This window comes from Sciurus carolinensis, chromosome 11 (assembly GCF_902686445.1).
Source record: "Sciurus carolinensis chromosome 11, mSciCar1.2, whole genome shotgun sequence".
Classification (NCBI taxonomy): domain Eukaryota; kingdom Metazoa; phylum Chordata; class Mammalia; order Rodentia; family Sciuridae; genus Sciurus; species Sciurus carolinensis.
Window position 1 is genome coordinate 97,617,285 of NC_062223.1, and position 7,749 is coordinate 97,625,033.

Consider the following 7,749-nt stretch of genomic DNA (forward strand, 5'->3'; position numbering starts at 1 on the left):
CATAAAATTCTATTATTTTCATGATCTTCTTGTACAAAGGTTTCACTAGGCAAAGAACCCACTTTTATTTATGAGAATATGGCAATTTATTGTAATAATAGTATTTATTTCATTGCCCATTCACATTAGCAATAGGAAAATAAATACACAATGGGAGAGGAAGGAAGTCTGAAAGGAAAGCAATTTTGAAAAGTAGAGTGATAACAGAATGAGTTATGAAGGAGATGGGATGTTCTATACTATTAATGAATTAAAATTGGAGTGGCCATGTAATTTGTCATCTAAAACAAAGTACTCTTGAGAGTTAAATGGGCAACACAAATAATTCTTTCAGGACAACAGGTGACATGTGCACTGTCCCAGGCAGGAAGAGGATTATCCTGTTAAGTTAAAATACTCTCTTCCAAACCCATTAATTTTAGATTGTTGTCACTTCTTATCTCTGCCATCTAGAACACTAATTAATGGATCTAGGAACATTTATAGCTCTTTAATTTTTAAAATGCTCCTGTAGACACTTTTCTTAATAGAATGACCATTGTAGTCCAAGAAGAGACATTATTTTTCAAATTGCTATGGAAGTTTTAAGAACTGTATAAGGTGATAGGTATGTAAATTTGCCTAACTGTATTCATTAGTCACTTCTCTGTTGTGTTTATGAATATAAATACATCAAAACATCATGCTATGTTCCCTAAATATGTAAAATAAAAATAAATGAAAATAGAAAAAATAAGAAAGGAATGATATTGACTTTAGGGGATAGTTGACATGAACATGAGGATAGGAATCAGTAGATGACTGGGAGATTCCCACCAAATTACAGTCTTTCAATTTGGAAGGATAGTTTAATCTTTTTCAGATCAAGGTGCATTCATTTTAAATTTTTTTATTCTTCATACTTTGTGACCCATAGTTACTCTGATGATTGTTGAGAATACAATGGTGAACCAGACAATCACTGATCCTTGGGAATGGAGAGTGAAATGGTTGATGAGATGCATTTTACTTTTGTGTTTGATTCTGAAATCCTGATTTCAAACAATAATTTCAACATTTATAGCATGGCTGAATAAAGTATTGTCTAAAAGGTGTTTGGAAATACAATGCCTTTTAGATATAAACATATGCTTTTTGTTTTACTAAATTAACATTTTTTTTCCTCCCCAATACCCTGATTTTCCAAGCACAAGTTAGCTTGTTTTGGTAAAACTCTTTGATATTACTTAGAGTTTTTTCTGTGTTCAAAGTCAGTTTGTAATCCTGGTGCTGCTTTTGAAGCATTTAAAAAATGTTTTAGAATCTTTTTAAAAAAATAATTCGAGTTTTATTGATCTATAGAGTTTGAGTTTCAACTGCATAGATAGGTACTTAAATGCACTTTTGGTAATCAATGCTTTACAATTAGATAGCTTGAGAATTATTAAAGAGAAAAGTAAATTTTAGAATAAATCTGTTGTGAGATTAAGAGTATAACTGTTAAAAATGTGGGTTCATATGTTTGGTGGAATGCACTATTCATCTTGTTCTTTTTACCTTGTTAACTTTTGTATAAAAATTAAAGCATATGTATCTTCTAATTTATTCAACACAATTTTTGAAGAACTACTCCTTGGTTAGATGAGGAAACTATGAAAATAAATAAGACGGGATACTCTCTTTACATAGCCTGTATTCTGTTAAGTAAGAGAGGTATGTAACAAATAAAAGTTCTGCAACATTTCAAGAGCTGGTTGAGTATTAGTCTGCCAACTCATTTATCTGCAAACTGTGTGTTTTGTTAGTATCTAATTCCCAGGGTAATTATGAATGTTAAACTGTTTACACAAAGTGCTCAGTCCAACATGAGGTACTTTAAGATGCTCACTGAGTGCTATTGTTGTGTATAGTTCAGTTTCACAGAAGGGAGTGGTCAAATGTGCCTGAAGGGTAGCTTCAAGAAATCACAAAAAATGAAGGAGATAATTTTTAATGTTCTGAATTTATTAGATATTAATAGTCAATTAAATATCCATGGGACAACTTGATGATGCGATCTTTTTAGATTCTTAAATATGGAAATGTCAACTAAATTCTCCCTGATTGGCTCTTCTTCAAGTGATTAAACCACTCTTTTTGATGGTAGTCCGTTTAGGTGTATTGCTAACCTCAGGTAGCTAAGGATTCCTCATAAATGAGTGGCACAGAAGACAACCTTTGACCTCCCTTGAAAAGGGGATGCAAACAAGAAGAAAGAGGGCAAAGAGATCCAGACAGCTTACTGATTGCAAAAGTAACATTTTAGAGGGTGTACTTTTTGAAGAACTACTTACCTTGGTAGATGAGGGAGCTATGAAAATTGTTTGATCTCGGATCCATTCCCTGCCATTTTCCTTTTTTGATCTGAACAATGCAAAATGCATTTCTTTGATTTCTTTGTATTGTATTTCATTAGATTTTCCATTAGAAAGCACTGATGCAGATGGATACAATGTACAGGTGAGAAGATAGGATAACTGTCTCCTTGGAAAACATGGTACTAATTGTACCACCTTTTCATAGATTGTAGTCTCTTGTTGCATCATGGATGGGAAATGAATCCTCTGCCAAATAATTTTAAGGAGATCATACTCATTGTAGAAATGAAGATACATAGTTCTCAAAACATCAACTTCTACCACTTAATCATGTATATATAACTTTTCATATATATGATTATATATGTGTGTATATATATATGTATGTGTATATGTATATATGTATATTATATATATGTATAATTTAACTTTTATTAGAAATCAGAGAAACTCTATTGTAACCAGGGGTATTTGGATGCAGACCTGAAGACTTCCTCCATTCTTTGTCATGAGAGGTGTGTGTGTGTGTGTGTGTGTGTGTGTGTGTGTTGGCTTTTTCCACTGTCATTTTCTGAGGCTATTAACTTTGATTTGTAAGAGCGTTTGGAGAATTAGAGCAGTTACATAATACTTTTGCTTTCCCTTTTAAACTCCAGCTTCAACTTTTTCTGAGATAATTTATTTTCTATCCCTTTAATCATTTTGCCTGTTCTTTGGACTATTTCCAGTTTCTCCACATTCTTTTAAATAAAGCTTAACTATTACAAAGGGCTATTCCAGGAAATCATTACTTAAAGAAAAATTGTTAAAGCATTTAAAAGTTTAAAAATGGCTACATAGATGTTAAAAAATGAAATGTTCCTGTCTAATAATGCTGATAGTGGAACTGTAGTAAATTAAATTACATTAGGTCAGAGCATAAAACCTTGAATGAGAGTCAAGCGTATCAGGACCTAAGAAAGGAACCTTTGTTAAGAGAAAGTGACTGCAAAAAGCCAAAAATAAAACTGTAAGATGAGAGAACTTTTCCTTATACAGTCACCAAAAATCCTTTCCGAAGATAAGGAATTAACTCTTTGGTTTAGGAAGTTGAGATGCTAAAGTGGACACAAATCTTAAATAAGCTCAGATACTTCATTATATTAGGAAAAAAAAAAAAAAGATTTGACCTGAGAGAAAAGTTTGTTACTGTATGCTGAAAGAAGGAAAGCTAAGTTATGAAGATAGTTTATATGGCAAGCACTGTCCTAGCTGACTTATATGCTTTATTACATTTTAAAGATCAGTTATGAGAGGTAAGAATATTATCACCTTTTATTTAATTAAATCATTAACTTAAATTTGAATACAACTTGGCTTAATCCTAAAGTCTGTTTCCCATTTGGATATAGTTAATTTTCTAGTTAAAATACTGCGCCAGGAACATCATACATTTTAACATAGTATTTTTGTTTGTTTTTAGGTACAAACTTTTGTTTTTTGGTGGTGCTGGGGATTGAACCCAGGGCCTTGTGCATACTAGGCAAGCACTCTACCAACTGAGCTATATCCCTAGCCCCCAGGTACAAACTTTTGATAAATTATTTGTGAATTTAGAGTATTCCAAAACTAAAAATAATATTAAAAAATCATTACCTGGTCTGTAGATTCAATGGCATTAATTACAATACACATTGCAAAAAGGAGAAAAAGTGGGGAGGATCTCATGAAAATAGAAGGGAGAGCAGGAGAACAGAAGAAGGGGTCTGGGGGAGGGAGGAAGGGAGGGAAAGGAGAGGTACTGGGGAATGAAATTGACCAATTGTACGTATGTGTACATGGTTAGATAACCATGAATCCCTCTGTTATGTATAGTTATAATTTTTTATGTACACATAAAAATACCTATATCTTGCAGAGAAAAAGGTACCAGATTCTATTTTTTAAATGAGAAAGTCTTGAGGAATTTCTGATATATAAGAATAGGAGAATATGGAAAGAGACTGGAAAAATACTAATTCTGCATAAGCAGGTTGATGTTTTATTTAATGATTGATAAAATATTTATATACACTTTATCCCAACTTTTTCCTTAAATATAATTGTGTCCTATGGTTTGGGTGTGGTTTGTCCTCCAGGAATTCATTTATGGAGGCTTGGTCCCCAGTGTGGAGATGCTGGGGAATCTTTGAGAGGTGGGGCCTAACGGGAGTGCCTTAGATCATTGAGCGCATGCTCTTAGAAGAGATAAAGATAATTCTCTGGGACACTGGGTTAATTTTCATGGGTCACCAGGATGTCTTGAGAGGGTTGTTATAAAAGAAAGGGCCTGGCTACTCACTAGCCTCTTTGGCTTCCTGCCTGGTGATTTGCTGTGTTCCTCTCACACCTGCTCCTAGCATGGTGATGCCACTTATGTGGAGGTCCTCATCAGGTTTGAGCTGAAGTCCATACCATGTCCTTGGACTTCCAGAATTGTGACCTAAATAAACTTATTTTTTTGTTTATAAGAATTCCCAGCCTCATTTATTTCATTGTAGTAATGAAAAAAGAGAGACAGACTTACAAATTTTCTGCCATGTCCACTCTGTCACTGTAATTATCAACACCAAACGTTCCAAAACATTTTCATTCTTTTTTTTTCTCAATTTAAGAATGACTTTGTCATTCCTTGTAGAAGATATCTGGTGAAGACATTTTTGCACAGATTTTTAAATTTTAAATCGGGTCATGTCTTTTTCTTTCCTTCATTTCTAAAAGATAGCTTCTTTGGGTACAATATTCTCAGTAAGTTTTTTTTTTTTTTTCTCTAGTACTGTGGAAATCTCATGTTATTTTCTCTTGGTCTGTAAGGATCTTGCTGAGAAGTCTGCTGCCAGGCAAGTTGGACACTTCTATGTGTTAGGTGTTTTTATTTTTCTTTTGGCCTTGAAAATCTCCTCTTTTCTTTCTCCTTTAAGAAACTGATTACAAGATGTCTAGGGGAAGATTTGGTTTAGTTCAATCTAACTTGTGACCCTTGACCTTCCTGTTCCTAAATATTTATAACCTTCTTTAGGTTTGGTAAGGTTTCTGTTATCTCTTCCAATGATCTTTCTGCCCCTTTGAAATTCTCAGTTTCCAAAACTCAAGTACTTCCTTCCTAAATGTCTCAAATTTCCCATGGATTTGTTTTTATTTCTCTTCATTCTTTTTTTGCCCTCCAACTATATATTTTCAAATATCCTGTCTTCAAGTTCTTTAATGGTTTTTCTTCTGTTTGATCTATCCTGCTATCAATGTCATCTAGTGTGTTTTAATTTTGCTTAGAATATTTTTCAGCACAATTTCATTTTTTAAAAATTGCTTACATCTCTCTGTTTAGTGTCTCTGTCAAATATTAAATAATTTTTCTGTATTTTCTTGAAACTCATTTAGTTTTCTTAAAATAGCAGTTCAAAATTTTCTATCTGAAAGTTCTCCCTAATTGATTACTCTCTGGTCAGCTTCTATCCCCTTGTTTTTAATATTAGGTAAGATCATGTTTTCCTGAAAGCTCTTCATGCTTCTTGATGTTGATATCATCTGGGTATTGAACCACAGGTACTTATTTCATTCTTTATAATCTGGTTTTGATTGTTCCTGTCCTTCCAGAAATTCTAAATAGTCTGCTTGTTTTCACTGAACCTACAGTCACTTCCACAATTTTCATACTAGATGACATCTGATGTCAGGTTTACCATGAATCTTCTATTGGTGTATTGTCACTGTTTTGGTGACAATAGAGGGCAATCAAAACCCAGGTTTGACACAAATCTGCACTTGACATGTTGTTCAATATGACCAGGAGGAGTATCTGAAAAGGGTAGTTCATTTTCACAAACCTCTTCCTATGGCCAGGCGAGGACCAGCTGCCTCATCCACCATCACTGGCCTGTGTTTCGGTTACTGCAGGATTGTGCTCAGGGACAGAATGAAAATTAGTCTTTGTGGTCACTCAGAATCAGCTCCTTATGTCTGAATCTGTCTTTTATTAGTTGAGTGACATTAGGCAAATTTCACTTAATACATGTCCTCATTTGTAAAATGAAAATAACAGTAAACTAGCCTCCCAGAGTCTATATCAAGATTAAAAGAACATAGCACAGTGCCTTATTCACTTTCAGTAGGTTGTTAGTTACTTCTTAAAGAATGCTGATATTTTTCTGGGTGTGGTGACACATACATGTAATCCCAGCAGCTTGGGAGGCTGAGGCAGGAGGATTGCAGGTTCAAAGCCAGCTTCAGATATTTAGGAAGGGCCTAAGCAACTTAGGAAGATCCTGTCTCAAAATAAAAGAATTAAAAAGGGCCGGGAATGTGCCTCAGTGGTTATGTGCTCCTGGGTTCCCCTGGTATTAAAAACAAAAGCAAAACCAAACCAAAACAATAACAACACCAAAAAAGATTTTTATAGCACTAGCATTCAGTATTGATCTGGAACTAGTTTCTTCCCAATCAATAGATGAATGAAGGAGAAAATGTCGCATAAAAAATGAAATAATATTGCAAAACAGCAAATTAGTGTCAAAAGAATGACATACATTTTACTGCAACTGATGTTCAAGGCAATGTGAGATCATTGTTGACGTAACAGGTAGAAAGTGTTGTGAGGAGCTGAAATTTAATAAACTTTAAAAGTCACTAAAATTTGAATAAAAGCAGGATGTAAGCTAATGGAACTCAGAAGCAAAATACTGTTTTGGAAATTAATAAGTTATGAGCATAGTGAGGTGAAATCTTAAGGATTTTAGCTATTCTGTTGTAGAGAAATTGGACTTTATTTTATATATAGGAGACAATGAAGGTTCTGAATGTCATATGTTTCAAAGACTGATTTAAGGACCTGGGTGCATTGGTGCATGCATGTAATTCCAGTGGCTTGGGTGTTTGAGGTAGGAAGAATGCTAGTTCAAAGCCAGCCTCAGCAACTTGGTGAGGTGTTCAGCAACTTGTGAGAACATGTCTCAAAATAAAATATGAAAAGGGCTCTGGGGATGTTGCTCAGCTGTTAAGCACCCCTGGGTTAAATCCTCGAGAGTGGGGGAGAAAAGACTGATTCGAAGATATTTGAGGAATTTTTTGTAAAGACAAGATAGTGGAAGTACCAAGAGTACAAGGTTATTGGTGTAGTGTAGGAATCATGTAAGAGAAGTTGGGCTAATGTGGCATTAGGTACGATAAATGAATTTTCTCTTTTTTGAGGGAGAGGGTACTGTGGATTTAACCTAGGGACAATTTACCACTGAGCAACATCCCAGTCTTTTAAAATTTTTTTTTATTTTTTAAATTTTGAGGCAGGATCTCACTAAGTTGCTTAGTGTCTGGTCTTGCTAAATTGCTGAGGGTGATCTGGAACTTGAAATCCTTCTGTCTCAGCTTCCTGAGTTGCTGGGTTTACAGGTGTGTGTCTCTT

At 34.3% G+C, this 7,749-nt stretch overlaps 1 non-coding gene across 1 annotated transcript; it reads right to left on the minus strand.

The window, feature by feature from the left end:
- Positions 1 to 3,816: 3,816 nt before the first annotated feature.
- On the minus strand, positions 3,817 to 3,888 carry Trnat-agu (transfer RNA threonine (anticodon AGU)). Its single transcript has one exon. It is a non-coding gene; the product is annotated as a tRNA-Thr (tRNA).
- Positions 3,889 to 7,749: the final 3,861 nt, after the last annotated feature.